Source organism: Salvelinus namaycush, chromosome 14 (assembly GCF_016432855.1).
Source record: "Salvelinus namaycush isolate Seneca chromosome 14, SaNama_1.0, whole genome shotgun sequence".
In the NCBI taxonomy this organism is placed as follows: Eukaryota; Metazoa; Chordata; class Actinopteri; order Salmoniformes; family Salmonidae; genus Salvelinus; species Salvelinus namaycush.
Window position 1 is genome coordinate 29,939,788 of NC_052320.1, and position 23,271 is coordinate 29,963,058.

Consider the following 23,271-nt stretch of genomic DNA (forward strand, 5'->3'; position numbering starts at 1 on the left):
TCAACATATCCGGAAACACTTCTGTTCCTCGGGCACTGGCCATCTTTGTAACAGTACTCGGCACACATGTAGGTCCCCTTGGGCAGGACACAGCGACCGGGCTTCACTATGGTAACAGAGAAAAAGCGGTCAGTTATACAGTAGAAACATACGTGTAATAGGAATTTCCAGGTTAACAATTGAGAAAAGCGGTCGCAGGTAAAGTCAATTAAATCTATCCATAATACATTGATACATGCAAAATGTATATGTACAATGTATGTGCATGTATATGTAGCAGAAAAGCTGTAAAACCCCCCCCAAAAGATATTTGACCTCCAAAGAGGTGGAGGACACAGTTTATTACAATTTGCAACAGGGAGACACTTCCAGCACAGAGGCAGAGAAAATGTCTAACTGGCATCTTGGAGCCATGCCCTTTACATTCTAATCAGACAGCACCAAATGTTCTGTAAACACCAGCTCTAGAGGCTTGTAGGAAGTCAAAACAAACAGGCTGTCAGCTGCTACAGAATCACACAGTGTTCACAGAATGTCATCAATACAATATAACAGTGAATAATCAGTGTGTCCTCGGCCCTTGTACCTCAAGTCCGGCGTTAATCTCTATCAACAGATGTGAGAACAATCCATAACATTCAGCATCAAGTCCAGTGACCATCAACTCACACCTTGAGTGTCACAAGTAGAACACTGGAAATCATCCGTACACTGATTCTTTCCATTGAGGTCTTAATATTACAATGAGTTGGAATTCTGTTGGTGGCCCTTGACAAATTGTCAGCTTAATTAATGTTCTGTGTACAGTAATAAAGTATGTTGCTACTCCTCTGAAGTCTCAGCCTGATATTCCCAAATTCCCCTTCCCTTAGATATGCATTTGTATCACCTTATCAACAACAACGTGTTATACACTGACTGTACAAAACATTATGAACACCTGCTCGTTTTATGACATAGAATGAGCCTATATAATCCAAGATGGCGTAGCAGTCAGACGTCTTTGTCTTGTCTTGTCTCGTCCAGTGTATATATCATTTTCTTCGTATATATTTTGTATATATTTTTTATCTCAATTTCAATATACTCTTCTCACCCAATGTAGTATGGATCTGCTATTTTTTATACTTTAGAACCGGAACCCTCATCAGGAGCTAGCCAGCTAACTAGCTACTAGCTAGTAGTCAGTTAGCCACTGCTAGCGGTCATCACCATTAACTAGGGCATCAGCCAGCCTCAGCCTGTTCAATTCCTGCCAGTCTGCACAGCGTGATATCAACCCAGAGCATATCGGACAGTTTTTTCTCCGGATTCCTACCGCAAGTTCTGAACCTTTACATCGGATCATCGCAGCTAGCTAGCTGCTACCCGAGTGGCTACTCCTGGCTAACATCTCTGTCACGAAGCAAGCACCAGTTAGCCTGGAGCTAGCCTCGAGCTAGGCCCATCTCCCTGCTAGCCGAAGAGATCCCTCAGACAATTCCTGGGTTTCAAAACCTCTTTTGCCAATTGGCCTGGATTCCTTGCTGCTGACACGGAGCCCCACCAATCCATCACGACTGGTCTGCCGACGTAGCCGTTCGAGGAGGTTTCAACAGGCTCTCCCTTTGCGATGTCCCCCTGAGGCTCATCTGCTAGCCTGCCAGCCCCGGCCTGCTAGCTGTCTGAATCGCTGTGTCTCCAGCTTGCCTAGCTACTCACTGGACCCTATGATCACTCGGCTACACATGCCTCTCCCTAATGTCAACATGCCTTGTCTATTGCTGTTTTGGTTGGTGATTATTGTCTTATTTCACTGTAGAGTCTCCAGCCCTGCTCAATATGCCTTAGCTAGCCCTTTTGTTCCACCCCCCACTCATGCGGTGACTTCACCTGGCTTAAATGGTGCCTCTAGAGACAAAACCTCTCTCATCGTCACTCAATGCTAGGTTTTACCTCCACTGTACTCACATCCTGCCATACCCTTGTCTGTACATTATGCCTTGAATATATTCTTCCTTGCCCAGAAATCTGCTCCTTTTACTCTCTGTTCCGAACGCACTAGACGACCAGTTTTTATAGCCTTTAGCCGTACCCTTATCATACTCCTCCTCTGTTCCTCTGGTGATGTAGAGGTTAACCCAGGCCCTGCAGCCCCCAGCATCACTCCCATTCCCCAGGCGCTCTCATTTGTTGACTTCTGTAACTGTAAAAGCCTTGGTTTCAGGCATGTTAACATTAGAAGCCTCCTCCCTAAGTTTGTTTTATTCACTGCTTTAGCACACTCTGTCAACCCAGATGTCCTAGCCATGTCTGAATCCTGGCTTAGGAAGGCCACCAAAAATCCTGACATTTCCATCCCTAACTATCACATTTTCCGACAAGATAGAACTGCCAAAGGGGGAGGAGTTGCAATCTACTGCAGAGATAGCCTGCAGAGTTCTGTCATACTATCTAGGTCTGTGCCCAAACAATTCGAGCTTCTACTTAAAAATCAACCTTTTCAAAAACAAGTCTCTCACCGTTGCCGCTTGCTATAGACCCCCCTCAGCCCCCAGCTGTGCCCTGGACACCATACGTGAATTGATCGCCCCCCATCTATCTTCAGAGTTCGTACTGTTAGGTGACCTAAACTGGGACATGCTTAAAACTTCTTCTGGCTGCAGGGGCAGTATTGAGTAGCTCTGATAAAAGGTGCCCATTTCAAACGGCCTCGTACTCAATTCTTGCTCGTACAATATGCATATTATTATTACTATTGGATAGAAAACACTCTCTAGTTTCTAAAACCGTTTGAATTATATCTGTGAGTAAAACAGAACTCATTTGGCACAAACTTCCTGACCAGGAAGTGGAAAGTCTGAAAACTATGCTCTGTTCTAGGTCCTGCCTATAAATGTGCATGATACGTATTAGTATACATGCACGTCATACACCTTCCCCTAGATGTCAAGAGGCAGTGAGAGAAGAAATGGAGTGTTTATCTTGGTCTGAGGTGGAATAAATCCTCTTGGAATGACGTGTCACCCATTTCCTGTTTTCTGGAAAGCGCGAGGATGGATCTGGAATTGCCTTCTGAAAAGCTGTCGTTATAGGCGACTACTATCTCCGGCTTTGATTTTATTTGATACATGTGACAATATCATCGTAAAGTATGTTTTTTCAATATAGTTTTATTAGATTATTGAAATTTATTCGGGACGTTAGGCGTGTTGCGTTGTGTGCCTTTGTTCAGGAAGGAGAGCTTCGCGCCACTTGGCTAGTGCGCTTGCTAATTCAAGAGGGAAAAAGGACGTTCTAAATCCAAACAACGATTGTTCTTGACAAAGGACCTCTTGTACAACATTCTGATGGAAGCTCATCAAAAGTAGGACCCATTTTATGATGCTATTTCATATATCTGTCGAACTGTGTACTATTAGTTTTGCGCCCAGGTTTTGGGCACTCGCTCGCCATAACGTAAGCCTTATGTCGTAATGAAGTTATTTTTAGAATTCTAACACTGCGATTGCATTAAGAACTAGTGTATCTATCATTTCCTATACAACATGTATTTTTTAGTAATGTTTATGAATAGTTATTTGGTCAGAATATGTGAGAGTCAGAAAAATATCCGGATGTTCTGGGAAAAAGATGCTACCTTAGCACAATGTGTAACCACTGATTTCAGCTCTAAATATGCACATTTTCGAACAAAACATAGATTTATTGTATAACATGTTATAAGACTGTCATCTGATGAAGTTGTTTCTTGGTTAGTTTGGTTGGTTCTTGGTTAGTTAGGTTGGCTTTGTGCATGCTACCTGTGCTGTGAAAAATGTCTGTCCTTTTTTGTATTTGGTGGTGAGCTAACATAAATATACGTGGTGTTTTCGCTGTAAAACATTTTAAAAATCGGACATGTTGGCTGGATTCACAAAATGTTTATCTTTCAAATGCTGTATTGGACTTGTTAATGTGTGAAAGTTAAATATTTTAAAAATATATATTTTGAATTTCGCGCTCTGCACTTGAGCTGGCTGTTGTCATAAGTGTACCGACGTCGGGCTTGCAGCCAGAAGAAGTTAACACCCCGGCCATCCTACAATCTAAGCTAGATGCCCTCAATCTCACACAAATTATCAAGGAACCTACCAGGTACAACCCTAAATCCGTAACCATGGGCACCCTCTTAGATATCATCCTGACCGACTTGCACTCTAAATACACCTTTGCTGTCTTCAACCAGGATCTCAGTGATCACTGCCTCATTGTCTGCGTGCGTAATGGGTCTGCGGTCAAACGACCAACCCTCATCACTGTCAAACGCTCCCTAAAACACTTCAGCGAGCAGGCCTTTCTAATCGACCTGGCTCGGGTATCCTGGAAGGATATTGACCTCATCCCATCAGTAGAGGATGCCTGGTTGCTCTTCAAAAGTTCTTTCCTCACCATCTTAAATAAGCATGCCCCATTCCACAAATGTGGAACTAAGAACAGATATAGGCCTTGGTTCACCCCAGACTTGACTGCCCTTGACCAGCACAAAAACATCCTGTGGCGTTCTGCATTAGCATCGAATAGCCTTCGCGATATGCAACTTTTCAGGGAAGTCAGGAACCAATATACTCAGTCAGTTAGGAAAGCTAAGGCTAGCTTTTTCAAACAGAAATTTGTTTCCTGTAGCACTAAAGCCAAAAAGTTTTGGGACACTGTAAAGTCCATGGAGAATAAGAGCGCCTCCTCCCAGCTGCCTCTGCACTGAGGATAGTAAACACTGTCACCACTGATAAATCTACGATAATCGATAATTTCAATAAGCATTTTTCTATGGCTGGCCAAGCTTTCCACCTGGCTACCCCTACCCCGGCCAACATCTCAGCACCCCCTGCAGCAACTTGCCCAAGCCCCCCTCGTCTCTCCTTCACCCAAATCCAGACCGCTGATGTTCTGAAAGAGCTGCAAAATTTGGATCCTACAAATCAGCTGGGCTAGACTTTCTGGACCCTCTTTTTCTAAAATGATCCGCCGGAATTGTTGCAACCCCTATTACTAGCCTATTCAACCTCTCTTTCGTATTGTCTGAGATCCCCAAAGATTGGAAAGCTGCCGCGGTCATCCCCCTCTTCAAAGGGGGAGACACTCTAGACCCGAACTGTTATAGACCTATATCCATCCTGCCCTGCCTTTCTAAAATCTTCGAAAGCCAAGTTAACAAACAGATCACCGACCATTTCGAATCCCACCACACCTTCTCCACTATGCAATCTGGTTTCCGAGCTGGTCATGGGTGCACCTCAGCCACGCTCAAGGTCCTAAACGATATCATAACCGCCATTGATAAAAGACAGTACTGTGCAGCCGTCTTCATTGACCTGGCCAAGGCTTTCGACTCTGTCAATCACCGAATTCTCATCTGCAGACTCAATAGCCTTGGATTCTCAAATGACTGCCTCGCCTGGTTCACCAACTACTTCTCAGATAGAGTTCAGTGTGTCAAATCGGAGGGCCTGTTGTCCAGACCTCTGGCATCCACCTCTACGCAGACGACACCATTCTGTATACATCTGGACCTACTTTGGACACTGTGCTAACAAACCTCCAAACGAGCTTCAACGCCATACAACACTCCTTCCATGGCCTCCAACTGCTTTTAAATGCTAGTAAAACTAACTGCATGCTCTTCAACCGATTTCTGCCAGCACCCTCCACTAGCATCACTACTCTGGACGGTTCTGACCTAGAATATGTGCACAACTACAAATACTTAGGTGTCTGGTTAGACTGTAAACTCTCCTTCCAGACTCACATCAAGCATCTCCAATCCCAAATTAAATCTAGAATCGGCTTACTATTTCGCAACAAAGCCTCCTTCACTCATGCTGCCAAACATACCCTCGTAAAACTGACTATCCTACCCGTCCCTGACTTCGGCGATGTCATTTACAAAATAGCCTCCAACACTCTACTCAGCAAACTGGATGTAGTCTATCACAGTGCCATCCATTTTGTCACCAAAGCCCCATATACTACCCACCACTGCGACCTGTATGCTCTCATTGGCTGGCCCTCACTACATATTCGTCGCCAAACCCACTGGCTCCAGGTCATCTATAAGTCTTTGCTAGGTAAAGCCCCGCCTTATCTCAGCTCACTGGTCACCATAGCAACACCCACCCGTAGCACACGCTCCAGCAGGTATATTTCACTGGTTATCCCCAAAGCCAACACTTTCTTTGGCCGCCTTTCCTTCCACTTCTCTGCTGCCAATGACTGGAACGAATTGCAAAAATCTCCGAAGCTGGAGTCTTATTTCTCCCTCTCTAACTTTAAGCATCAGCTGTCAGAGCAGCTTACCGATCACTGTACCTGTACACAGCCAATCTGTAAATAGCAAACCCAACTACCTCATCCCCATATTATTACTTACCCACTTGCTCTTTTGCACCCCAGAATCTGTACTTGCACATCATCATCTGCACATTTATCATCTGCACATTTATCACTCCAGTGTTAATGCTAAATTGGAATTATTTCTCCTCTATGGCCTATTTATTGCCTACCTCCCTACTCTTCTACATTTGCACGCACTGTACATAGATTTTTTATTATTGACTGTACGTTTGTTTATGTGTAACTGTGTTGTTGTTTTTGTCACACTGCTCTGCTTTATCTTGACTAGGTCGCAGTTTTAAATGAAAACTTGTTCTCAACTGGCCTACCTGGATAAATAAAGGTGATTTTTTGATTTATTAACATAGACTGACCAGGTGAATCCAGCTGAAAGCTATAATCCCTTCTTGATGTAACTTGTTAAATCAACTTCAGTGTAGATGAAGGGGAGTGAAGATGAAGTGGAGGAGACAGGTTAAAGAAGGATTTTTAAGCTTTGAGAAAATAGACACATGGATTGGGTATGTGTGCCGTTCAGAGGGTGAACGTGCAAGACAAAAGATTTAACTGCCTTTGAACGGGCTATTGTAGTAGGTGCCAAGCACACCGGATTGACTGTGTCAAGAACTGCAAAGCTGTTGGGTTTCTCATGCTCAACATTTTCCTGTGTGTATCAAGAATGGTCTACCACCCAAAGGACATCCAGCCAACATGACACAACTGTGAGGAGCATTGGAGTCAACATTGGCCAGCATCCCTGTGGAACGCTTTCAACACCTTGTAGAGTCCATTCGCTGACGAATTAAGGCTTTTCTGAGGACAAAAGGGGGTGCACCTCAAAAATAGGAAGGTTTTCCTAAAGTTTGGTATACTCAGAGTGTATAGATGTTGCAGAACATTGGTATATACTCTAAAGGCCTGCATGGATCTTGGAAATCTTCTTAATTGAGTGTCTCAGCTCTAAAGAGAGTGTATGTGAAAAATATATATCTATGTGTATGAAATGTACATGACAAGCCCCAGCTTTCTTGTTTCCAGAGTAATGCAGCAATAATGAATGCAATGGATGTGTGTATATGTCACCCAGGGACCATATCCTACCTGTGTCGGTGCAATGCAGTCATGCCCACATCCATTGTGGCAGCATTTTTCATCATTGGGGCAGTCACTGTCATTGGAACAGAACTCCGCACACGTCCCCACGCCCCATCGTCTACGAGGGCACACTCCAGGCTTTGCTTTGGGACAACACAATTTAACCAGACATGTCAGGGAACCCAACTTACCACAAAGAGACATGAACATTTACACAATTGGACTGAACCATTTTCTGAAAATCTGTCATATTTGTGTGGAGATGTTTATAATAAACAGGAATTTGAATTTGTGAAAAGATTGCAGACAATACCCCTGATATTTTTGTGTCTAATTAGTTTGAGACATTTGGCCACCATCATCAATGTTTCCCCCATAACACCCATGAAAACGCATGGCAGCCTTCTGAACACTGTTAATAAACCAGTCAGGTTCTTACTGAAGTCAGGTGGGACACACAAGGCGTAAGAGTGAAAGACGCAGCATTTGTCATCTTTAGGACAGTCCTCATCGCGGACACATCCCTTGTGTGGCGGCAGGACTTTCAGAAGCAGCGGGCACTGACCTGCCTTCGGGAGGATCGGCACTGAGAGAGCAGGAGGAATAGGAAACAATTGGACCAAACCATTTTCTGAAAATCTGTCATATTTGTGAGGAGATGGTTACGATAAATAGGCATTTACATTTGTAGGAAGTCAAAACAGAAAGGAGGTGACATTGTCAGCTGCTATAGAATCACACAGTGTTCCACAATGTCATCAATACAATACAACAATGCAATGAATAATCAGTGTGTCCTCGGTCCTTCTACTGGGACCTCCAGTCTGGCGTCAATCACTATCAACAGATATGAGAACAATCCATAACATTCAACATCAAGTCTAGTGACCATCAACCCACACCTTGAATGTCACAACGAGAACAATGGAAATCATGTGTATTACAGAAACTCTATGCTAAACATTGTGTTGATTACTCTAAATTAAATATGAGCTTTACTGGTCTTAAATGAACCCATTACAAAATGTTTATGATGGCAAATTGTCAGGCTGCACTGACTCTTTCCATTGAAGTCTTACTATTACAATGACTTGGAATCTTTCTAATTCTATGGCTGGAATTCGCAGGGTCATATATCAACAAGCTCTCATTCTCCCTTCAGAATTAGACGGTTTTGTACTTTTCTGCAAATGTCAAATGTTAAAGTGTTTTTGACATCCTGGGTTGCTCCGCCTGCTCAGCATACTGTAGTTCCAATTCTCCAAATGTCAAATTTCTGAGTTGCCCCAAATGCCAAATGTTGAAGTTAAGAGTAAAGGTTTAGGATAGAATAAAAAATATATATATTAAAAAAGCCATCTACAACTGGATTGAACATGAGACCTTTGGCTCTGGAATCATGGGATGACACCTATCCACCACCTCTACCCAGAACTCCATAGCAACACCCAAGCCTACTCGATGGTAATAGCACTCACCGTTACCCCTAGCGGCTGGTTTTTGAAGGCACTTCCTGACGTAGTCAGGACATGGTCAGATGTCCTATTTGGAAGTCAATTTTGAGCTATATGGCTGCATATATATATACACTGCTCCAAAAAATTAAGGGAACACTTAAACAACACAATGTAACTCCAAGTCAATCACACTTCTGTGAAATCAAACTGTCCACTTAGGAAGAAACACTGATTGACAATAAATTTCACATGCTGTTGTGCAAATGGAATAGACAAAAGGTGGAAATTATAGGCAATTAGCAAGACACCCCCAATAAAGGAGTGGTTCTGCAGGTGGTGACCACAGACCACTTCTCAGTTCCTATGCTTCCTGGCTGATGTTTTGGTCACTTTTGAATGCTGGCGGTGCTTTCACTCTAGTGGTAGCATAAGACGGAGTCTACAACCCACACAAGTGGCTCAGGTAGTGCAGCTCATCCAGGATGGCACATCAATGCGAGCTGTGGCAAGAAGGTTTGCTGTGTCTGTCAGCGTAGTGTCCAGAGCATGGAGGCGCTACCAGGAGACAGGCCAGTACATCAGGAGACGTGGAGGAGGCCGTAGGAGGGCAACAACCCAGCAGCAGGACCGCTACCTCCGCCTTTGTGCAAGGAGGAGCACTGCCAGAGCCCTGCAAAATGACCTCCAGCAGGCCACAAATGTGCATGTGTCAGCATATGGTCTCACAAGGGGTCTGAGGATCTCATCTCGGTACCTAATGGCAGTCAGGCTACCTCTGGCGAGCACATGGAGGGCTGTGCGGCCCCACAAAGAAATGCCACCCCACACCATGACTGACCCAGAGACTGGTCTGTGGTCACCACCTGCAGAACCACTCCTTTATTGGGGGTGTCTTGCTAATTGCTTATAATTTCCACCTTTTGTCTATTCCATTTGCACAAAAGCATGTGAAAATTATTGTCAATTAGTGTTGCTTCCTAAGTGGACAGTTTGATTTCACAGAAGTGTGATTGACTTGGAGTTACATTGTGTTGTTTAAGTGTTCCCTTTATTTTTTTGAGCAGTGTATATATATATATATAACTCTAAAGGCCTACATGGCTCTCAGAAATCTTCTTAATTTATTGTCTTAGCTCTAAAGAGAGTGTATGTGAAATATATTGATCTATGTGTATGAAATGTACATTACAAGATCCAGCTTTCTTGTTTCCAGAGTAATGCAGCAATAATGAATGCAATAGATGGGTGTATCTTTCACTCTGGGACCATATCCTACCTGTGTAAGGTGCAATGCAGTCATGCCCACATCCATTGTGGCAGCATTTTTCATCATTGGGGCAGTCACTGTCATTGGAACATAACTCCGCACACGTCCCCACGCCCCATCGTCTACGAGGGCACACTCCAGGCTTTGCTTTGGGACAACACAATTTGAGCAGACATGTCAGGGAACCCAACTTACCATAAAGAGACATGAACATGGACACAATTGGACTGAACCATTTTCTGAAAATCTGTTATATTTGTGTGGAGATGTTTACGATAAATAGGAATTTGTAGGAAGTCAAAACAGAAAGGTGGTGACATTGTCAGCTGCTATATTATCACACAGTGTTCCACAATGTCATCAACACAATACAACAGTGAATAATCAGTGTGTCCTCGGTCCTTCTGCTGGGACCTGCAGTCTGGCGTCAATCACTGTCAACAGATATGAGAACAATCCATAACATTCATCATCAAGTCTAGTGACCATCAACCCACACCTTGAATGTCACAAGTATAACAATGGAAATCATGTGTATTACAGAAACTCTATGCTAAACATTGTGTTTGATCACTCTAAATTAAATATGAGCTTTACTGGTCTAAAATGTTCCCATTACAAAATGTTTATGGTGGCAAATTGTCAGCCTGCACTGACTCTTTCCATTGAAGTCTTACTATTACAATGACTTGGAATCTTTCTAATTCTATGGCTGGAATTCGCAGGGTCATATATCAACAAGCTCTCATTCTCCCTTCAGAATTAGACGGTTTTGTACTTTTCTGCAAATGTCAAATGTTAAAGTGTTTTTGACACCCTGGGTTGCTCCTCCTGCTCAGCATACTGTAGTTCCAATTCTCCAAATGCCAAATATTGAAGTTAAGAGTTAAGGTTTAGGATAGAATAAAAAAATATATATTAAAAAAGCTATCTACAACTGGATTGAACATGAGACCTTTGGCTCTGGAGTCATGGGATGACACCTATCCATCACCTCTACCCAGAACTCCATAGCAACACCCAAGCCTACTTGATGGTAATAGCACTCACCGTTACCCCTAGTGGCTGGTTTTTGAAGGCACTTCCTGACGTAGTCAGGACATGGTCAGATGTCCCATTTGGAAGTCAATTTTGAGCTATATGGCTGCATATATATATATATGTATATAACTCTAAAGGCCTACATGGCTCTCAGAAATCTTCTTAATTTATTGTCTCAGCTCTAAAGAGAGTGTATGTGAAATATATTGATCTATGTGTGTGAACTGTACATTACAAGATCCAGCTTTCTTGTTTCCAGAGTAATGCAGCAATAATGAATGCAATAGATGGGTGTATCTTTCACTCTGGGACCATATCCTACCTGTGTACGGTGCAATGCAGTCATGCCCACATCCATTGTGGCAGCATTTTTCATCATTGGGGCAGTCACTGTCATTGGAACATAACTCTGCACACGTCCCTACGCCCCATCGTCTACGAGGGCACACTCCAGGCTTTGCTTTGGGACAACACAATTTGAGCAGACATGTCAGGGAACCTGACTTACCACAAAGAGACATGAACATGGACAAAATGGACTGAACCATTTTCTGAAAATCGGTGATATTTGTGTAGAGATCGTTACGGTAAATAGGCATTTGAAGCTCTGGGACGATTGTAGACTATACCCCAAGTAACTTAGTGTCAACTAATCGTTTTGGAGACATTTGGCCCCATCATCAATTTTTCCCCCATAACACCCATGAAAATGATTGACAGCCTTCTGAACACTCACAATCTATTGGTTCAAATAAGTAAGGTGAAAACATTGTATGTTAACTAAAAAGGGCTGTGCAACTGGTTAAACACAGACACACAAACAGTGCTTTAAATGCCAAATAATAGTTTATAGTTGAATGAACATACAGTGTATATATACAGTGGCAAGAAAAAGTATGTTGAACCCTTTGGAATTACATGGATTTCTGCATAAATTGGTCATAAAATTTGATCTAATCTTCATATAAGTCACAACAATAGACTAACGTAGTGTGCTTAAACTAATAACAGCAATTATTGTAATTTTCCTGTATACATTGAATACATAATTTAAACATTCACAGTGTAGGTTGGAAAAAGTATCTATATATGTAGGCCTGCATGGCTCTTGGAAATGTTCTTATTTGGGTGTCTCAGCTCTAAAGAGAGTGTATGTGAAATATATTGATCTATGCGTATGAACTGTACATTACAAGCTCCAGCTTTCTTTTTTCCCAGAGTAATGCAGCAATAATGAATGCAATAGATGTGTGTATCTGTCACTCTGGGACCATATCCTACCTGTGTTAGGTGCAATGCAGTCATGCCCACATCCATTGTGGCAGCATTTTTCATCATTGGGGCAGTCACTGTCATTGGAACAGAACTCTGCACACGTCCCCACGCCCCATCGTCTACGAGGGCACACTCCAGGCTTTGCTTTGGGACACCAAATTTAACCAGACATGTCAGGGAACCCAACTTATCACAAAGAGACATGAACATTTACACAATTGGACTGAACCATTTTCTGAAAATCTGTCATATTTGTGTGGAGATGTTTATAATAAACAGGAATTTGAATTTGTGAAAAGATTGCAGACAATACCCCTGATATTTTTGTGTCTAATTAGTTTTGGAGACATTTGGCCACCATCATCAATGTTTCCCCCATAACACCCATGAAAACGCATGGCAGCCTTCTGAACACTGTTAATAAACCAGTCAGGTTCTTACTGAAGTCAGGTGGGACACACAAGGCGTAAGAGTGAAAGACGCAGCATTTGTCATCTTTAGGACAGTCCTCATCGCGGACACATCCCTTGTGTGGCGGAACGACTTTCAGAAGCAGCGGGCACTGACCTGCCTTCGGGAGGATCGGCACTGTGAGAGAGCGGGAGGAATAGGAAACAATTGGACAAAACCATTTTCTGAAAATCTGTCATATTTGTGGAGAGATGGTTACGATAAATAGGCATTTACATTTGTAGGAAGTCAAAACAGAAAGGTGGTGACATTGTCAGCTGCTATAGAATCACACAGTGTTCCACAATGTCATCAATACAATACAACAGTGAATAATCAGTGTGTCCTCGGTCCTTCTACTGGGACCTCCAGTCTGGCGTCAATCACTATCAACAGATATGAGAACAATCCATATCATTCATCATCAAGTCCAGTGACCATCAACCCACACCTTGAATGTCACAAGTAGAACAATGGAAATCATGTGTATTACAGAAACTCTATGCTTGTAACGGGTGTCTAGATCTTCCTCCTCCTCGGACGAGGAGAGGAGAGAAGGATCGGAGGACCAAAATGCAGCGGGTTGTGAATACATAATGATTTATTTACAGACGAAGATGAAACACGAAGAACACTTGAAATGATTACAAAATAACAAAACGAAAACGTAGACAGACCTGAACTCTGAGAACTTACATGAAACACGAAGAACGCACGAACAGGTACAGACTACAACAAAACGAACGAACGAACGAACAAACCGAAACAGTCCCGTGTGGTGGGCAGACACAGACACGGAAGACAATCACCCACAAACAAACAGTGTGAACAGCCAACCTATATATGATTCTCAATCAGAGGAAAAGTCAAACACCTGTCTCTGATTGAGAACCATATAAGCCTAATTACCAACCACCTAAACATAGAAACACAAAACATAGAATGCCCACCCCAACTCACGCCCTGACCAACTAAACACATACAAAAATAACATAAAACAGGTCAGGAACGTGACAATGCTAAACATTGTGTTGATCACTCTAAACTAAATCTGAGCTTTACCGGTTTAAAATGTACCCATTACAAAATGTTTATGGTGGCAAATTGTCAGCCTGCACTGACTCTTTCCATTGAAGTCTTACTATTACAATGACTTGGAATCTTTCTAATTCTATGGCTGGAATTCTCAGGGTCATATATCAACAAGCTCTCAGTCTCCCTTCAGAAATAGACAGTTTTGTACTTTTTTGCAAATGTCAAATGTTAAAGTGTTTTTGACATCCTGGGTTGCTCCTCCTGCTCAGCATACTGTAGTTCCAATTCTCCAAATGTCACATTTCTGAGTTGCCCCAAATGCCAAATGTTGAAGTTAAGAGTTAAGGTTTAGAATAGAATAAAAAACTATATATTAAAAAAGCTATCTACAACTGGATTGAACATGAGACCTTTGGCTCTGGAGTCATGGGATGACACCTATCCATCACCTCTACCCAGAACTCCATAGCAACACCCAAGCCTACTTGATGGTAATAGCACTCACCGTTACCCCTAGTGGCTGGTTTTTGAAGGCACTTCCTGACGTAGTCAGGACATGGTCAGATGTCCTATTTGGAAGTCAAGTTTGAGCTATATGGCTGCATATATATATATGTATATAACTCTAAAGGCCTACATGGCTCTCAGAAATCTTCTTAATTTATTGTCTCAGCTCTAAAGAGAGTGTATGTGAAATATATTGATCTATGTGTATGAACTGTACATTACAAGATCCAGCTTTCTTGTTTCCAGAGTAATGCAGCAATAATGAATGCAATAGATGGGTGTATCTTTCACTCTGGGACCATATCCTACCTGTGTAAGGTGCAATGCAGTCATGCCCACATCCATTGTGGCAGCATTTTTCATCATTGGGGCAGTCACTGTCATTGGAACATAACTCTGCACACGTCCCTACGCCCCATCGTCTACGAGGGCACACTCCAGGCTTTGCTTTGGGACAACACAATTTGAGCAGACATGTCAGGGAACCCAACTTACCACAAAGACACATGAACATAGATACAATTAGACTGAACCATTTTCTGAAAATCTGTCATATTTGTGTGGAGATGGTTACGATAAATGTTAGCTGCTACAGAATCACACAGTGGTCACAGAATGTCATCAGTACACTACAACAGTGAATAATCAGTGTGTCCTCGATCCTGGTACTTGGACATCCAGTCTGGCGTCAATCACTATCAACAGATATGACAATCCGTAACATTCAGCATCAAGTCTAGTGACCATCAACCCACACCTTGAGTGTCACAACTAGAATACTGGAAATATTGTGTATTACATAGACTGTATACGCTAAATGTTTTGTTTGTCACTATAAATATGATCTTTAGCGATCTTACATTTCCCCATTACAAATAGGTTTATGGTAGCAGCTTGTCAGCCTACACTGACTCTTCCATTTGAAGTCTTACTATTACAATGACTATGAAAGATTCTACAGCTGGAATACTCTGGGTCATATATATATATATATATATATATATATATATATATATATATATATATATATATATATATAGACTCTATATGCCTGCATGGCTCTTGGAAATCTTCATAATTTAGTGTCTTAGCACTTAACCGAGCTCCAGCATTCTTGTTTCCAGAGTAATGCAGCAATAATGAATGCAATAGATGTGTGTATCTGTCACTCAGGGAACATATCCTACCTGTGTAAGGTGCAATGCAGACATGCCCACATCCGTTGTGACAGCATTTTTCATCATTGGGGCAGTCACTGTCATTGGAACAGAACTCTGCACATATCCCTGAGCCCCATCGTCTACGAGGGCACACTCCAGGCTTTGCTTTGTGAACACAATTTGAGCAGATATGTTAGGGGACCCAACTTGCCACAATGAGACATGAACATAGACACAATTGGACTGAATCATTTTCTGAAAATCTGTCATATTTGTGTTGAGATGTATTCGACAAATATGCATTTGCATCTCTGGAAAGTTTGTAGGCCATACTCCAAGTAATTTTGTGTCTAATTAATAGTTTTGGAGACATTTGTCCCCAATCATCAATGTTTCCCCCATAACACCCATGAAAATGCATGGCAGCCTTCTGAATACTCACAATCTATTGGTTAAAATATGTAGGTTGAAAACATTGTATGTTAACTAAAACGGGCTGTGCAACTGGTTACACACAGACACACAAACAGTGCTTTTAAGATGCCCAAGTAATAATTTATAGTTGAATGAACATATGAGACAAGTTGACAATCACATCATTATATGTTGACTGAGTTGTTGCATACGTTTTCTCAAGTTGGAGCTAAGTTTGGGCCAACTAAAAATGTTAAGTTCAGGTAACACTTTTATCTAGCAGGCTTCTTCAAAAAACTCAGCAAATTGTCACAGTTTGTTTCATGACAAATAATGCAAAGTAGGCTAATTAGAACAACTCACCTGTAGATGTGCCTCCCGTTTCTGCAGCAGAGACTATTTTCAAATCTACAAATGCCAACAGAAAAAGAACCAAAGCACAACGCGCTGACAAATTCATGTCCATGCTGACTTCAAGACTGTTAGAGCAAATGCAGTCCACATCAATTTCATAGCAGAGGAGGAGACCATATTATGTATTAACCTTAGATGACTAAGAGGGGGCGCTGCTTTGAAGCCACCGCACAGCCATTTTGGAACTCCTCCTTCATTGTAAAAAAAAAAAGCTATAGAAATGCATCTATTTGAATGCATCTACATTTGTTTTTTGACAAATATATTCTATTACAGACACCTTAATGCATACATGAAAATGATATTAATTGAACTGAATATGAACATTTTATATTTTGAGAGTGTTAATGTTAATGCCCCCACCACAACAAATAAATACATGAAATTGTGTCCTTGAAACATTTTATTGAAATATTGTAGAACTCCATTCATTCCTATGGAGGACTGCTCTTTCTGGGGTGTGCCAATGTGGCGGCCTGTGGCTTCAAAGCCTCTCATTGGCCATTACACAGCATCAGCAATCCAGGGTTTATACACATCATTGGGGAGAGACCATAGAAAAGATGAATGCACAAGGAACAATGCACCTGCAGGGTCCCTATGCCCATCAATTTACATTCCGAGTTCGGATCCGAACACTTGCTTAGGTCACATGTAATGACAATAATTAAAAAGGATATATGGAACTTGTGCCTCTGGGGGTGCTCTTGATCCAAAAGTGGTCCCCCAAATGGACAGTAATATTGTTCAGAAATTAAACCAAAATTTGATGTAAACAATTAACAACTAAACGTCCATAGTGTGTCTTCAACTGAGTGTGTAGTTCAATGACTGAATGCATTTCTGTTAAACTGCAGGTGAAAATCCACAATGTATAATGATTCATAACGAAATGTTTCAAAGTACAGTATGTGGAGAACTATAACACTGTTGATGGGTTGATTTTTGGGCAACGGTTGGGCTCTGTTTACATGGTATATGATTTTTACTTGTAATTCATCTTAAGAAATAGGCCTATACATGTCCCAAAATAACTTTTTAAATTTCTATCAAAGCTTTTCTCTCTCATCTGTCAAGTTCATGATGGGCAGACCTATACGCGTTTATCATTTTACTACACTGATATCTTGTGGCTTAGAGCGGACAACTATTTGGCGGACTAAATAAATGCTCAACATTGGATTTTCTTACATTATTCTCTCACAATAACATTGTAGGACTATACACATCACATTCTATATGACTGACTGTTAACCTGTCTCCTACCCTTCATCTACACTGATTGAAGTGGTTTTAACAGGTGAAATTAATAAGGGATCGCAGCTTTCACCTGGTCAGTCTATATCAGTCTATGTTCATAATGTTTTGTACAGTCAGTCTATAACACGTTGTGGTTGACAAAGTGATTAGCCATTTGATTCGCTGTTCAGGAGTCTTATGGCTTTGGGTAGAAGCTATTTAGGAGCCTCTTGGACCTAGACTTGGCGCTCCGGTACTGCTTGCCGTGCGGTAGCAGAGAGAACAGTCTATGACTAGGGTGGCTGGAGTCTTTGACAATTTTTAGGGCCTTCCTCTGACACCACCTGGTATAGAGGTCCTGGATGGCAGGAAGCTTGGTCCCGGTGATGTACTGGGCCGTACGCACTACCCTCTGTAGTGCCTTGCGGTCGGAGGCCAAGCAGTTGCCATACCAGGCAGTGAACGAACCTGTCAGGATGCTCTCGATGGTGCAGCTGTAAAACCTTTTGAGGATCTGAGGACCCATGCCAAATCTTTTCAGTCTACTGAGGGGGAATAGGTTTTGTCGTGCCCTCTCCACAACTGTCTTGGTGTGCTTGGACCATGTTAGTTTGTTGATGATGTGGACGCCAAGGAACTTGAATCCTGCTCCACTACAGCCCCGTCAATGAGAATGGGGGCGTGCTCGGTCCTCCTTTTCCTGCAGTCCACAATCATCTCCTTTGTCTTGATCACGTTGAGGGGGAGTTGTTGTCCTTGCACCACACGGTCAGGTCTCTGACCTCCTCCCTATAGGCTGTCTCATCGTTGTCGGTGATCAGGCCTACCACTGGTGTGTCATCAGCAAACTTAATGATGGTGTTGGAGTAGTGCCTGGCCGTGCAGTCATGAGTGAACAGGGAGTACAGGAAGGGGCTGAGCACGCACCCCTACCCTTACCACCTGGGGGCGGCCCATCATGAAATCCAGGATTCAGTTCCAGAGGGAGGTGTTTAGTCCCAGGGTCCTTAGCTTAGTGATGAGCTTTGAGGGCACTATGGTGTTGAACACTGAGCTGTAGTCAATGAATAGCAGTCTCACATAGGTGTTCCTTTTTTCCAGGTGTGACAGGGCAGTGGGGAGTGCAATAGAGATTGCATCGTCTGTGGATCTTTTGGTGTGGTATGCTAATTGGAGTGGGTCTAGGGTTTCTGGGATAATGGTGTTGATGTGAGCCATGACCAGCCTTTCAAAGCATTTCATGGCTACAGACGTGAGTGCTATGGGTCGGTAGTCATTTAGGCAGGCTATCTTAGTTTTTCTTGGGCACAGGGACTATGGTAGTCTGCTTGAAACATGTTGGTATTACAGACTCAGACAGGGAGAGGATGAAAATGTCAGTGAAGACACTTGCCAGTTGGTCAGCGCATGCTCGGAGTACACGTCCTGGTAATCCGTCTGGCCCTGCAGCCTTGTGAGTGTTGACCTGTTTGAAGGTCTTACTCACATCGGCTGCGGAGAGTGTGATCACACAGTCGTCCGGAACAGCTGATGCTCTCATGCATGTTTCAGTGTTACTTGACTCGAAGCGAGCATAGAAGTTATTTAGCTCGTCTGGTAGGCTCGTGTCACTGAGCAGCTCGCGGCTGTGCTTCTCTTTGTAGTCTGTAATAGTTTGCAGGCCCTGCCACATCCGACGAGCGTCGGAGCCGGTGTAGTACGATTTAATGTTAGTCCTGTGTTGGCACTTTGCCTGTTTGATGGTTCGTCGGAGGGCATAGCGGGATTTCTTATAAGATCTCTGGCGCTCTAGGTCGACAGGTTCCCGCACCTAGGTTACCGGTCCGCTCCTGATCCCCGGGATCGTCATCTTGGTCTGCATCCTGCGGCTGAAGCCGTGCGTCAGGGAGGGGGTACTGTCACGTGTGCTCCCTCTCCGGCCTCTAGGTCACCAGACTGCTCGTTATGGCGCAGCCCTGTCACCATCGTTGCGGTCATCAGCGTGTTATGACACTCACCTGGACTCCATCACCTCCTTGATTACCTGCCCTATATATGTCACTCGTTTTGGTTCCTTCCCCAGGCGTCATTGTTTCTGTTTCAGTTTGGTCTGTGCGTTGTTTGTGTTTCTTGTTTTCTATTATGTTTCGTTTATTGGTTAAATCCCTCACTCTTTGAACTTGCTTCCCAACTCTCAGCGCACATTGTTACACTAATATTCATAAGACCATTACATAAGATATGTAATATAGGTCTTTATAAACTACTTTACTAATCACCAGTTAAGTCTTTTTGCGTGGCCTCATCTAAAGTGTGGGCAACTTCTACTTAAATACTAAATACTTTCTAAACAATAAGCACACAATATTCCAAAACGGTCACGCTGTTGTGATACTGTGATGTGTAACTTCAGACAAACTCTATGTTGAGTAACATAATGTTTTTAAGTCCACAAATGCTTTTCTTAATTACATAAATGCTTCAAAATTCCCAAAAAGTGACATTAGCTGATGAAGATGATCTCATAGAACAAAACGTATAAGATCTCCTAAACCTGTCTTCACCACAAAACGTATTTTCAGCGTTTATCCAAAAACCCTACAAAAACTCCATACATTTTCCCATAGGCTTTGTTCAAAGAACCATGGCGGAGTTAGTCCCTACAAAGAGACATCATTACTGTTGCTCTCTATACATGTTAGCAATTGGGAGTCTTCAACCCTTGCAAAAGTAACCTCACAGCCCAATCCCCCCACCCCCCTTTCGCTAATTTCACCACCAGCAAAGCATTAAAAAAGAATCTCACCCATCTACACACAATATCTCATAATGACAGTGAAAATATGATTTTAGAAATATTTGCTAATTTATTGAAAGTGAAATACAGAAATATCTAATTTACATGCAGTACCAGTCAAAGGTTTGAACACACCTAGTCATTCCAGTTTTTTTTTTTTTTTTTTTTTTTTTACTATTTTCTACATTGTGTAATAATAGTGAAGACATCAAAACTATGAAATAACACATATGGAATCATGTAGTAACCAAAAAAGTGTTAAACAAATAAAAATATATTTTAAATTCTTCTTAGTAGCCACACTTTGCCTTGATGACAGCTTTGCACACTCTTGGCATTCTCTCAACCAGCTTCACCTGGAATGCTTTTCCAGCAGTCTTGAAGGAGTTCCCCACATATGCTGAGCACTTGTTGGCCCTTCCTCCCCAATTAAGGTGCCACCAACCTCCTGTGCTAGACAGCCATTTTCAAAAGGGGTCTCTTTGCTGTTATACAGATTAAAACCATCCATTTCTGGTGGATTGACAATGGAACTCTGTTTAAGTATATTTTTTAAATGAAGCCAAACACAGTAGGCTACTGTTTAAATGTTATCCTCCAGAAGAGGCAGAACATAGGCTATATTACAGCAAATAATATGTCTAATCTCGAAAGTACTGATAGAGGAAAAAACATTTTCTTGTAGAGAATGTATAAGGAAGGTATCATGTTAATGAATGACATTGTAAACAACAAAGGTAAAATTATGTCACACAAGCAATTAATCACGGTGTAAGGAAATGTATGCTCAATACAAAATTATGACCAGTTCATCGCAGCTCTGCCACAAAAATGGAAGAGGCAATTACTTAAAAGAGAAAGGAATTAATTAATCGTAAATGGCTTAAAATGACCAATATAAATCGTAACATGTATCAGTTTCCCTTATGGTCAAGAGGGTTGACAACTATACCGCATTAAATTCAAGATAGTTGGGAACAGATTTTCGATATCCCAATACCATGGCATCAGATTTATGAAGTAATATACAAAGTAACAATTGAAGCATCAAACCTTTCTTTTCAATTTAAGCTATTATATCAAATTCCCGCTACAAAAAGAATGCTCAGTATATGGGGCATTGAACAGAATCAATAGAGTATCTATTTTGGTACTGTCCCTCGGTGGCTTGTTTTTGGAGTCAGGTTCAGTAATGGTTGTTACCATGGGTACCACTTGGTGCACATTTGGGGATTTTGCCCAAGCACTACACAGCTGATTCAAATAACCAACTCATCATCAAGCTTTGATTATTTTCATCAGCTGTGTAGTGCTAGAGCAAAAACTGAAACGTGCACCCAGGATGGGCCCCAGGACCGAGTTTGGGAAACCCTGCCCTATTGTACTGCCCAGGGACACAGTGATTTAATGCAAAGTGATGGATTGTGGGCATGCGCCTGCCACGGAGGAACATCCAAATCTTCCACTGTTTGATGTCAGAGTAGCTCACCATTGTCCCAGGGAGCATTCGGACTACCTCCAAGTCATATCGCATCTCACGCACCAGAGTTGTCCCCTTTGTGTGTCCCAAGTTGTTTCCACCGAGATGAATGACTGTATTCACGGTCACACCTCGTCTCAGCGAGAGAGAATATTTCAGTACCCTTCCACTGAGAACTGCTTTGCTAAATTTCGGGATTGTGTAGTCATCTATCTAGCCAGCTACATTGTGTAATCGCATAGTAAATATTTGCTTCAGTCTTTGTTTCCTTGCTCTCGCCAATTTTTTATGAGCAATGATCAGTAGGATTATGTGCAGGGATCTTATCAATGAATAAAACGTACAACATTGTGAAGATTCACAAGGAGAGCATGTGTTAAACAGTATTATAAAGTGGGTGGTTCGTGCCCCGAATGCTGATTGGCTGACAGCCATGGAATATCAGGCCGTATTCCATGGGTATGACAAATCATTTATTTTACAGCTTCAATTACGTTGGTAATCAGTTTATAATAGCAATAAGGAACCTCGGGGGTTTGTGGTATATGGCCAATATACCACGACTAAGGGCTGTATATCCAGGCACTTGCTAAGAACAGTTCTTAGCATGGTATATTGGCCGTATACCACACCTCCTCGTGCTTTATTGCTTAATTATAATGTTCTATAATAAGGTTGCATGATCACCTTCCGGTGTAAAAACCATGGAAATTAAAAACATTTTTTTTTTTTTAAGTGCAAACAGGCATTGATCTGAAGCCGGAAAATGAAGGATATTCACATGAGAGTCTCAAATAAACCCCTAAACAACCATGCACGGGTGTTCAAAATCTTGTTTTATTCAAATTCAGCAGTCCACATGAGTTTGTCAATTCACATACCGTTCATAAAATGGGTACAGTTTCCATAAAAGCTATGATCATTTTTCATATTTATTATTGCATAAAATCATCAGTTTTCAAAGACATAACTGTACTTGTAATAATTTGTATTTTCTACTTATTTCTTATAATTATTAAGAATTTCCAATAAAGCTTCAATGGCTCAGTGCAGGCGTAGAATCAACATATCCGGAAACACTTCTGTTCCTCGGGGCACTGGCCATCTTTGTAACAGTACTCGGCACACATGTAGGTCCCCTTGGGCAGGACACAGCGACCGGGCTTCACTATGGTAACAGAGAAAAAGCGGTCAGTTATACAGTAGAAACATACGTGTAATAGGAATTTCCAGGTTAACAATTGAGAAAAGCGGTCGCAGGTAAAGTCAATTAAATCTATCCATAATACATTGATACATGCAAAATGTAT

At 42.1% G+C, this 23,271-nt stretch overlaps 1 pseudogene; it reads right to left on the reverse strand.

The window, feature by feature from the left end:
* Positions 1-23,271, reverse strand: part of LOC120058694 — a 38,980-nt pseudogene continuing 15,709 nt past the window's right edge.